Source organism: Stomoxys calcitrans, chromosome 2 (genome assembly GCF_963082655.1).
Source record: "Stomoxys calcitrans chromosome 2, idStoCalc2.1, whole genome shotgun sequence".
Taxonomy (NCBI): domain Eukaryota; kingdom Metazoa; phylum Arthropoda; class Insecta; order Diptera; family Muscidae; genus Stomoxys; species Stomoxys calcitrans.
The window spans coordinates 46372936-46385534 of NC_081553.1; the positions used below are offsets into that span (position 1 = coordinate 46372936).

A 12599-nucleotide genomic window follows, 5' to 3' on the forward strand; every position below is an offset into this window, starting at 1 on the left:
AATCTCTCATATATGAAACCATGTAATTAACAAGACGTATTATATACAGTAGGGTGTCCCTGAAGTTCCTAAATGAAAAAAAAGCTTAAAGCTTGAGAGGGTTGATCCATAAGGGGGTTATAAGTACTGATGTATAATAATTGACCATACAATGATTGGAATTAGTATCTAGTATCTTTAGACTTAAGTAGTGAATATTCAATAAACATGTAAGAGCGTGCTTAGTTCGGCCGGGCCGAATCTTATATACCCTCCACCATGGATCGCATTTATCGAGTTCTTTGCACGGTATCTCTTTTCAGGCAAACAAAGAATAATGAATAAGAGCTGTTATGCTATTAAAGCTCTATCAATTAACAGTCCGGACCATAAATGAATTTAATGCTGAACATTGTAGAAGTCACTATATAATATTACAGTCCATTCAAAACAGAATTCCGCTTTGTAGGGGCTCAAGAAGTAAAATCGGGAGATCGGTTTATATGGGAGCTGTATCAAGCTATAGATCAATCCAGACCATATAGAACTCGTATGTTAAAGGTTAAGAAAGACGCCGTTGTACAAAATGTCAGCCAAATTGGATGAGAATTGCGCCCTCTAGCGGCTTAAGAAGTCAAGATCCTAGATCGGTTTATATGGCAACTATTGGGTTGGCCAAAAAGTAATTGCGGATTTTTCATATAGTCGGCGTTGACAAATTTTTTCACAGCTTGTGACTCTGTAATTGCATTCTTTCTTCTGTCAGTTATCAGCTGTTACTTTTAGCTTGCTTTAGAAAAAAAGTGTAAAAAAAGTATATTTGATTAAAGTTCATTCCAAGTTTTATTAAAAATGCATTTACTTTCTTTTAAAAAATCCGCAATTACTTTTTGGGCAACCCAATAGTATACCCCCATCCTATGGTGGAGGGTATAAAAGAAAACGTAATTCTTACTGCTGTAGGATTGACCTCACTTCCTTCTTACACCCCAATTAAACTGTCAAGTCCCAAATAAATCAAAATTAAATAGTTTTGACATCATATCAATTTTGAAAATTTTAAATTGTTTGATGATACAACATCAACAACATTTATATTGAGCGTATATGAATTCTCTCAAAGACCACACATCATGGTATTACACACACATACACATAGATAATGATCTCGAGCGCTTACATACACATACACCCACACATTTTTGAACAACTGTGGAAATTGATTCAATGTCTGGCTGCCTTGATGGCTGGATAGCTGGCTGAGTGACTACAGTAAACCTGTCAAAATCAATGTACACTCTCATGACTACTGTTGTGGTTTTGTTGTTTTCCTTCCTTTACTTTGGTTTGGCTTTATGACAATGAACAATAAGGACATGGTGAATGAAACAGCCACCCAGACTCTAAATGTATGTTGCGGTCCCCCCATAAAAGCTCTATGTGGAGTTTCAAATACAATCCCCCACTCTAACATAAAACTTATGAATACCTTCATTCGAACCACTCAACGCATGCATGAGAGCCCAAGACAAATATGACCAAATATTTTGAAAGGATTTTTTTTTTTTTATTTGAAAGCAACATCCCGAATCTGGTCATTGAATTTGGATATACTTCAGAAGATATGCTAGAAAACAAGGAAATTCAGTTATAAAAAAAATGTCAAAGAAAATTCGTTTTTATTTGTCTTTTGAAAAAGTTTTACACGAGTTGTGTGATTGGACAAAAATTCATTAAAATTTGAGTTTTGTGGAAATATTGTCCTCAAAGGAAATTTCAAGAAAATATTGCCTAAAGAAAAGTTGAAGACATAACAGAATACTTTGTGCAAAATGTCAGCTAAATTGGATGAAAATTAAGGCTTCCAGGGGCTCAAGAAGTCAAATCGGGAGATCGGTTTATATGGGAGCAATATCAGGTTAAAGACCCATTTAGACCGTACTTGGGACAGTTATCGGAAGTCATAACAGAACACTATGTGCAAAATTTCAGCTAAATCGGATGAAAATTGTGGCTTCCATTGGTTTAAGAAGTCAAATCGGGAGATCGGTTTATATGGGAGCTATATCCAAATCTGAACCGATATGGCCCATTTGCAATCCCTAATGGCCTACGTCAATATAAAGTATCTGTGAAAATTTTCAAGTGGCTAGCATTACGCGTTTGACCGCTATCGTGATTTCAACAGACGGACGGACGGACATGGCTAGTTCGACTCAAAATGTCGAGACGATCAAGGATATATATACTTTATGGGGTCCTAGATCAATATTTCGGGGTGTTATAAACGCAATTACTATATTTGTATACCCCCATCCTATGGTGGTGGCTATAAAAATTTCGAACGAATCATATTACCAATCTCCGGGATCTGGTATTTTTGAAAATAAGGGTACTACAACAAATAAAAATTTTGCCCATGAATATTCCACTAAGGAATAGGTGCATACTCCTCACATATCAATGAGTGCAGTCCTATTCAAGTTTTAAGCTCAATGATAAGGGGCCTCCTTTTTATAGCCGCAGTGCGACTCCTCTTTGGAGAGAAGTTTCACATGGTCTTGCCAGGATTCGAACCCAGACTTTCAGCGTCATAGGCGGACATGCTAACCTCTGCGCTACGGTGGCCTCTGATACTGAGGGTACTGAGAAATGCTTTTTAGGGGAGAAATTTCGATTCAAATACAGAAATTAAATTCGTACTTCACTCCCAAATCCGTATGAACCGTTTGGCGGATGTTTTAGAGCTGGCGCGGCCACCGGCACTTTGCTTTGAAAAAAGATATCCCAAATACCGTTGATTTGAGCTCCATATTACTATAGTCGGAAATAAAGTTAAGTTTAGGGTTTGATTTATGGCATACCCCCAAACACTTGCCTCCAAAATTGTATATCAAATTCGTTTTCTACTCTCAAATAACTTTCATTTGAGTCCCAAATTGTCAAAAGGGGTCAATTAACCTATTGGACTTATTTTTGGAAAGAAAAAACGCCACCTAAGCTTGAATGCAAATTTTAATGTCATATTCGTAATCTTCTCCAAAATATCTTTCATTTGAATCCCATATATCCATGGTCGGCTGATATGCCCATTGGGGAGTATTTGGGGGTGGGGCGACCTCTCATTACTTGAGCCAAATTTTGTATGTCATATTTGTAATCTACTGACGAATACTTTTGATTTTAGACCCATATTGATAGGAATGTCGAATATACCTGTTTAGAGAAGTTTTGGGGTTGGGGCAGCCCACTGAGTATTTGGAACCATAATTTAATACGATATTCGTTTTCTAGTCTCCAATACCTTTCATTTGATGCCCATATTGTGCCTATCAGCCCATTTTTGTTTTCGAGTGGCGTTTTTGGGGTAAAGGGGAGGGTCCGTCACCATCCGATATGTAAATATTATATAACCTATGTTGCCATCCAGTCAAACCTACACAATCTGTGAAAATTTTAAGAAAATCAGTTCAGCTGTTCTTGATTCAACGGAACAAACGAACCTAGCCTCATATAGTCATGATGAGTCATTTTGGGCATTTTTGGGGCGTGGGGTGACCCCCTACACTTCGATCTGATTTTGTATGCCAGATTCGTGATCAGCTCTCGAATACCTTTCTTTTGAGCCCCATATTGATATGGACGTTCAATTGGTACGCTTTTAGAAGGTTTGGGGTTAGGGCGACCTCCCGGGTATTTGAACCCAATTTTTATACCCTACATCACCACTGTGGTACAGGGTATTATAAGTTTGTGCATTTGTTTGTAACGCTAAGAAGGAGAAGAGCTAGACCCATTGATGAGTATACCGATCGACTCAGAATCACTTTCTGATTCGATGTCCGCTGTCCGTCTGTGAGTCCATGCATCCTTTTAATCGAAATGCAAGTTGTATTTGTTGTCCAATCATCACAAAATTTTGGCCCAAAGACGAACGTTATGATTTTGGTAAAAATCGGTTCAGATTTAGATATAGCTCCCACATATATGTATCGCCCGATTTGCACTTAAATAGTCGTAGTAGCAACAATTTTCAATCGATCTGCACAAAATTTAGCACGGATAGATTTCTTACTTATCTTAACATATTTGTAAAATTTTTCTAAAATCGGTTCAGATTTAGATATAGCTTCCACATATATGTATCGTCCGATTTGCACTTAAATGACCGTAGCAGCTACAATTTTCAACCGATCACAAAATTTGGCACAAAATGTTTTGCTACTGATGTTAACTTATCTGCAGAATGTCATCAAAATCGGTTCAGATTTAGATATAGCTCCCATATATATGTATCGTCCGATTTTTACTAAAATGGCCGTAGTAGCTAAAATGTTCAACTGATCGACACAAAATTTGGCACGGACAGTTTTGTTACTGATTCTAACATATTTGGAAGATTTCATCAAAATCGGTTCAGATTTAGATATAGCTCCCATATATATGTATGGCCCGATTTGCACTTAAATGGACGCAAAAGCTAAAAGTTTCAACCGATCTGCCCAAAATTCGGCACTGACAGATTTGTTACTGATATTAACATATTTGAAAGATTTCATCAAAATCGGTTCAGATTTAGATATAGCTCCCATATATACGTATCGCCCGATTTGCACTTAAATGGACGTAGAAGCTAAAATTTTCAACCGATCTGCACAAAATTTGGCACGGACAGTTTTGTTACTGATCCTAACATATTTGCAAAATTTCATCAAAATCGGTTCAGATTTAGATATAGCTCCCATATATATGCTCCCGATTTTTACTAAAATGGGCGTAGTAGCTAAAATTTTCAATCGATCTGCAAATAATTCGGCACAAACTGTTTTTTTTTACCAGTTTTAACATATCTGAAAAATTCATCAAAATCGGTTTAGATTTGGATATAGCTCCCATATACAGGGTGGCTGATGAATATTGCTACAATGATGAATATTGCTACATTTTTTTTTCGGTGTATGGAATACATTTTTCTTTTATTCATGTTAAATTAAATTATTAAATTAATTATTAAATTATTATTAATTAAATTAATTAATTAATTAATTAAATTAATTATTAAATTATTATTATTAAATAGAAAAAAAGTTATTACATTTTTTTTTGGTAGCGGCTTTCATCAGCCACCCTTTATATGTATCGCCTGATTTGCACTTAAATGGCCGTAGTAACAACAATTTTCTAGCGATGTGTTTGAAAGTCGGTTCAGATTTAGATATAGCACTCATATACATATATATTTATTATTGTAGGGTAGGTGTAGGATATTATATAGTCGGCTCCGCCCGACTTTTGCCTTTCCTTACTGGTTAATACCATATTCGTGTTCTACTCTTCAGTACCCTTCATTTGATATCCATATTGTCCTTATCGGTCCACGTTTGGTTTTTGGTGGTGTTTTTGGGGTAACGGGGAAGCGTCCGCCCCCTTCCGATATCAATAAATTATAAAGCCTATACCTTCTTCCTGACTATATTCGTAATCTCCTCCCGAATACCTTTCATTTCAGTCTCACATTGTCATGCTCGTCCAATAAACCTATTTCAGATGTTTTTGGGTTGTGGCGCCTCCCCAGTTACTTGGACCCAATTTTTAATATGAAATTCGAACTCTACTCCTTAATAGCTTTCACTTTAGTCCCATATTGTCCTGATCGGTACACTTTTATTTTTGGGTAGTACATTTTGGTTAAGGGGGAGGGTCCGCCCCCCTTCCGATTTCAAAAAATTATATAGCGTAAGTTTCCTTCCAGACCAACCTACACAATACGTGAAAATTTCAGGGTAATCGGTTTAGCCGTTTTGTCGTTAGACAAAATGTCATGGAAATTTTGTCGTTTTTCATGGATATTTTGTCGTTAGAGAAAATTTGATATAACTTTTCATTTTGTCGTAAGAAAATATTTGGAAATTTTGTACTAACAGAGAATTCTATGGAAATTTAGGCTTTAGAGAAAATTTCATTTAAATTTCGTCTTTAGAGAAAATTTCATAGACATTTTGTCTTTAGAGAAAATTTCATAGAAATTTTGTCTTTGGAGAAAATTTCATAGAAATTTTGTCTTTAGAGAAAATTTCATAGAAATTTTGTCTTTAGAGAAAATTTCATAGAAATTTTGTCTTTAGAGAAAATTTCATGGAAATTTTGTCTTTAGAGAAAATTTCATAGAAATTTTGTCTTTAGAGAAAATTTCATAGAAATTTTGTCTTTAGAGAAAATTTCATAGAAATTTTGTCTTTAGAGAAAATTTCATGGAAATTTTGTCTTTAGAGAAAATTTCATAGAAATTTTGTCTTTAGAGAAAATTTCATAGAAATTTTGTCTTTAGAGAAAATTTCATGGAAATTTTGTCTTTAGAGAAAATTTCATAGAAATTTTGTCTTTAGAGAAAATTTCATAGAAATTTTGTCTTTAGAGAAAATTTCATGGAAATTTTGTCTTTAGAGAAAATTTCATAGAAATTTTGTCTTTAGAGAAAATTTCATAGAAATTTTGTCTTTAGAGAAAATTTCATGGAAATTTTGTCTTTAGAGAAAATTTCATGAAAATTTTGTCTTTAGAGAAAATTTCATACAAATTTTGTCTTTAGAGAAAATTTCATACAAATTTTGTCTTTAGAGAAAATTTCATAGAAATTTTGTCTTTAGAGAAAACTACATAGAAATTTTGTCTTTAGAGAAAATTTCATAGAAATTTTGTCTTTAGAGAAAATTTCATAGAAATTTTATCTTTGGAGAAAATTTCATAGAAATTTTGTCTTTAGAGAAAATTTCATAGAAATTTTGTCTTTAGAGAAAATTTCATAGAAATTTTGTCTTTAGAGAAAATTTCATAGAAATTTTGTCCTTAGAGAAAATTTCATAGAAATTTTGTCTTTAGAGAAAATTTCATAGAAATTTTGTCTTTAGAGAAAATTTCATAGAAATTTTGTCTTTAGAGAAAATTTCATAGAAATGTTGTCCTTAGAAAACATTTTTGTTGATTTCTATGGAAATTTATTGTCTCCTAAGACTTAAAGATTTGATATCAATTCATTGCCCCCTGGCTGTCTGTATGTGTGCTTATGACAGTGATGATGTAAATGGTAGAAGCCAAGGTACTCCAATAGCTAAGGAACTGACAGTTTACCAGAATTCATAGCATTCGGAACATTCATTTGACAAGTGACATGACGGAAATGACAGATAGCAATGAATTGTTTAAAACATCAAATTTGTTCTCTTAAGTGGTTGAAGTGCCAGAATTTTCAAGCTACTGTACAGTGGCATTGTTACCAATTTAGGGAATTCAATGCCCCTCTTTTTCAAAAAGTATGCACATTGAAAAGCTTTAAAACAACTGATTTCTTTTATATTTCCCCCATTCATTGTAGCCCCTCATTTTTTGTTAGTTGAATACTTCAAATCTGGCAATCTTTGTCGCTTGTAACTAAAAACCCAAAGAACGGCGACTTACCGTTACCTCACCAACACCAACACCAAAAACCACAAACTTAGGCATACCAGTGCACCCTTGGCCAGAATGTTACCAAAATATGCCACCACAATAAAGGTTTTATTGTGACCTATATGATGGTGGGGGGTACTTAACCGCAAAACAGAGCCATGGATGCACTGTCATAGCTGAAGGGCTGACAGAGAATTGCATGTTTCTAAAGAGGCCCTTGAAAAATTGTCGATATGGAAAAAAGGAAAAATTTTAAATATTTGAAATATGGGAGCTATATCTGGTTAAAGACCAATTCGGAACGTACCTGGCATAGTAGTTGAGAGTCATAATAGGGGCTCAAGAAGTCAAATGGGGGGCTCAGGAAGTCAAATCGGGAGATCGATTTATATGGGAGCTATATCTGGTTATAGACCGATTCGGACCGTACCTGGCATAGTAATTGTGAGTCATAACAGAATACGTGGCTTCCAGGGGCTCAAGAAGTCAAATCGGGAGATCGGTTTATATGGGAGCTATGTCAGGTAATAGACCGATTTAAGCCGTAGCTGGCTGAGTTGTTGAAAGTCGTAACAGAACACTGCATGCAAAATTTCAGCCAAATCTGATACAGGGCTCAAGAATTCAAATCGGGCGATCGTTTCATATGGGAGCTATCTCAGGTTATAGACCGATTTACCGATATACTAGGCACAGTTATGAAATCCGATGAAAATTGCGGCTTGAAAGGGCTCAAGAAGTCAAGTCGGGAGATCGGTTTACATGGGAGCTATACCTAAACCTGAACCGATATGGCCCATTTGCAATCCCCAATGACCCAAGCGGCTAGCTTAACGCGTTCAACCGCTATCGTGATATCCACAGACGCACGGACGAACATGGCTAGATCGAATCAGGATTACGAGACGATCAAGAATATATATACTTTATGGGATACTAGATCAATATTTCGAGGTGTTACAAACGGAATCACTAGATTAGTATACATCCTATGGTGGTGGGTATAAAAAAGATAAAAGATAAAAAACAAAAAAAGTTTTCGTTAGTGAAGTGAGAAGGAACTTTCTAACAATGGTCTTAAAAACTATAAAATTCGATAGTCATATTTCAGTTTTTGGAACAAGATGATATATGGCCGCAGCACTCAAACAAAGGGTATTTGCTCTACATTTGTCAAAAAGCATCAGCATTTTTACTCTTACCAGTGCAAGCTTAATGTGAAAAACTTGCAGCCATATAAAGCTTGGCTACACCCTGAATCTGTCCATAGTCTTCATGCTAAATTTAGAACCAAACAACACGCATTGATATGAAAAAAGACGAATAGCAGGTTCTTCATAGAAAATATATGGACACCTTCATGTGTACACGATTCAACATTTTCAGATAAATCCAATGGACAAGCTGATCAAGGGCTCCTAAACTGTCCAAAGACACGAGTACCTGAACTGTTGCTCAACAAGGGCACGGAAACCTAAACTAAGACACGGGATCTTAAGCTGTACTTAACCAAAGGCAAGTGTATTTAAGCTAAACTGTACTAAAGACACAGGAACCTAAGGTAAAGGGGAAAGGGTACTGAAACTACCCTTTCCCAAAGAAAAGGATACTAAAACAAAAATTTTCCAAAGAAAAGAGTACTAAAACTACCGTTTCGCGAAGAAAAGAATACTAAAACTACCCTTTCCCAAAGAAAAGAGTACTAAAACTATTCTTTTCCAAAAAAGAGGGTACTAAAACTACCCTTTCCCAAAGGAAAGGGTGCTAGAACTTCCATTTCCCAAAGGAAAGGGTACTAAAACTACCCTTTCCCAAAGGAAAGGGTACTGAAACTACCCTTTCCCAAAGAAAAGAGTACTAAAACAATCCTTTCACAAAGAAACGTGTAGTAAAGCTACTCTTTCCCAAAGAAGAGGGTACTAAAACTATCCTTTCCCAAAGGAAAGGGTACGAAAACTACCATTTACCATAGAAAAGGGTAGGGTTATAAAACTATCCTTTCCCAATGGCAAGGGTACTAAAACTTCCCTTTTCCCAAGGAAAGGGTACTAAAACAACCCTTTCCCAAAGGAAACGGTGATAAAACTACTCTTTCCTAAAGGAAAGGGTGCGAAAACTACCCTTTCCCAAAGAAAAGGATACTAAAACAAAAATTTTCCAAAGAAAAGAATACTAAAACTACCCTTTTTCAAAGAAGAGGGTACTAAAACTGCCCTTTCCCAAAGGAGAGGGTTCAAAAACTACCCTTTCCCAAAGAAGATGGTACTAAAACTACCTTTTTCTAAAAGAAAGGGTACTAAAACTACCCTTTCCCAAAGAAGAGGGTACTAAAACAACTTTTTCCCAAAGGAAATGGAGTTAATCTACCCTTTCCCAAAGGAAAGGATGATAAAACAACCATATCCCAAAGGATATGCAAAGGGTACAAACACTACCCTTTCCCATAGGAAAGGGTACTAAAACTACAATTACTCGAAGGAAAGGGTTATAAAACTATCCTTTCCCAATGGCAAAAGTACTAAAACTTCCCTTTTCCAAAAGAAAGGGTACTAAAACTACCCTTTCCCAAAGAAGAGGATACTAAAACTTCCTTTTCCACAAGAAAGGGTACTAAAACTACCCTTTCCCAAAGGAAAGGGAGTTAATCTGCCCTTTCCCAAAGGAAAGGGTGATAAAACTACCCTTTACCAAAGAAGAGGGTACTAAAACTACCCTTTTCCAAAAGAAAGTTTACCAAAACTACCCTTTCCCAAAGAAGATGGTACTAAAACTACCCTTTTCCAAAAGAAAAGAGTACTAAAACTACCCTTTCCCAAAGAAGATGGTACTAAAACTACCCTTTTCTATAAGAAAGGGTACTAAAGAAAGGAAAAGGTGCTAAAACTACCCAAAGGAAAGAGTGCTAAAACTAACCTTTCCCAAAGAAAAGGATACTAAAACAACCCTTTCCCAAAGGAAAGGGTGCTAAAACTACCCTTTCCCAAAGGAAATGGTGCTAAAACTACCCTTTCCCAAAGGAAAGGGAGTTAATCTGCCCTTTCCCAAAGGAAAGGGTGATAAAACTACCCTTTACCAAAGAAGAGGGTACTAAAACTACCCTTTTCCAAAAGAAAGTTTACCAAAACTACCCTTTCCCAAAGAAGATGGTACTAAAACTACCCTTTTCTAAAAGAAAAGAGTACTAAAACTACCCTTTCCCAAAGAAGATGGTACTAAAACTACCCTTTTCCAAAAGAAAAGAGTACTTAAACTACCCTTTCCCAAAGAAGATGGTACTAAAACTACCCTTTTCTATAAGAAAGGGTACTAAAGAAAGGAAAAGGTGCTAAAACTACCCAAAGGAAAGGGTGCTAAAACTACCCTTTCCAAAAGAAAAGGATACTAAAACAACCCTTTCCCAAAGGAAAGGGTGCTAAAACTACCCTTTCCCAAAGGAAATGGTGCTAAAACTATCCTTTCCCAAAGAAGAGGATACTAAAACTACCCTTTCCCAAAGGAAATGGTGCTAAAACTACCCTTTCCCAAAGAAGAGGGTACTAAACCTACCCTTTTCCAAAATAGAAGGGATTAGAACTACGCTTTCCCAAGTAAGAGGCTACTAAAACTACAATTTCCCAAAGAAGGGACCTATAACTACCCTTTCCCAAAGAAAAAGATACTATTACTACTCTTTCTCAAAGGAAGGGGAACTTTCCCAAAGAAAAGGTTACTAAAACTACAATTTCTCAAAGGAAATTGCAAGGGTACTAAGACTTCCCTTTTTCCAAAGGAAGGGTACTAAAACAACCCTTTCCCAAAGTAAAGGATACTAAAACAAAAATTTTCCAAAGTAAAGAGTACTAAAACTTCCTTTTTCCAAAGAAGAGGATACTATAACTACCCTTTCCCAAAGAAGAGGACACTAAAACTGCCCTGTTTCAAAGAAAAGGGTACTATAACTACCCTTTCCCAAAGGAAGGGGTACTTTCCCAAAGAAAAGGGTACTAAAACTACCCTTTCCCAAAGAAAGCGGTACTATACCCTCCCTTACCAAAGGAAAGAGTTCTAAAACTGTCCTTTCCGAAAGAAGAGGCTACGAAAACTACCGTTTCCCAAACGAAAGTGTTCTAAAACTACCGTTTTCAAAGGGCTACTAAAACTACCCTTCCCGATGGAAAGGGTGCTAAAACTATTCTTTCTCAAAGGAAAGGGTATTAAAAATGCCCTTTTCAAACGAAAGTGGTAATAAAACTGCACTTTCCCAAAAAAGGAATGAAAAAATTGCACTTTCCCAAAGAAATGGTTGATAAAAGTGCACCTTCCCAAAAGAAATTCTAATAAAACAACCTATTTCCAAAGGCATGGGTAATTAATCTACACTTTTCCAATGGAAATTGTAATAAAATTAATCTTTCCCATTGAAAAGGTTAACAAAACTACACTTTCCGAAAGGAAAGTGTAATACAACTACATATTTTTTCCCAACCAAACAAAAAAACTAATAAATCTTCCCTTTCCCAAAGGAATGCCGCTCCCGGTTCTTTTTTTTCGAGGATAGTAGGTTTAGCTGTGTGGTTGAATATTTGGCATTCTTAAATAAAGTCCAGGTTTGAGACATAACACTAAATTGTGTTACACAAAACAATGGTGTTCCAAGAAATGGAAAGTGGAAAGCGAATATGAAAGAAAGGATTCGTCAACGATGAGCAAAACAGTGGCAGGTCTTGCATACCTGTCGATCTGTTGAACATTGAAATGAGGAAGGCTAGTGCGGCATCAGTGGCAATAAAGGGTACCACCTCTTCTCTTCTATCATTCCACGCAAATGTAAATAGGCATAAGGCAAAAAATGAGAATAAGTACCTCAAATCTTTGTCCGCCATTACTTGAAAAATGCCCAAAAACTCCTACTGAGGACCTCTAGGGCGATTTAACGACTGGTGATAAATTATACAGCTACAATGCGTGCCTCAGCAATAAGAAACCAAAAAAAAAAATCGCCGTATATAACGCCAAACAGACCATATACCTGAATACACTTCTGGATTAACCCCAGTTCTACGAAATTTGGTTTACATATCCCAGGTAGAGGGTATCCAAAATTAGGGCTGTTCGAACTTAACGCCTTTTTACTTGTTTTAATAGAAATTATGCAAATATATTTCTTAGTGACAACTCAGATTCACACATTTTCT

General features: G+C 36.0%; 1 protein-coding gene across 1 annotated transcript in view; it reads right to left on the reverse strand.

Moving 5' to 3' along the window:
• Positions 1 to 12599, reverse strand: part of LOC106088400 (cell adhesion molecule Dscam2) — a gene marked incomplete in the record, with an annotated part of 263277 nt that overhangs the window by 168636 nt on the left and 82042 nt on the right.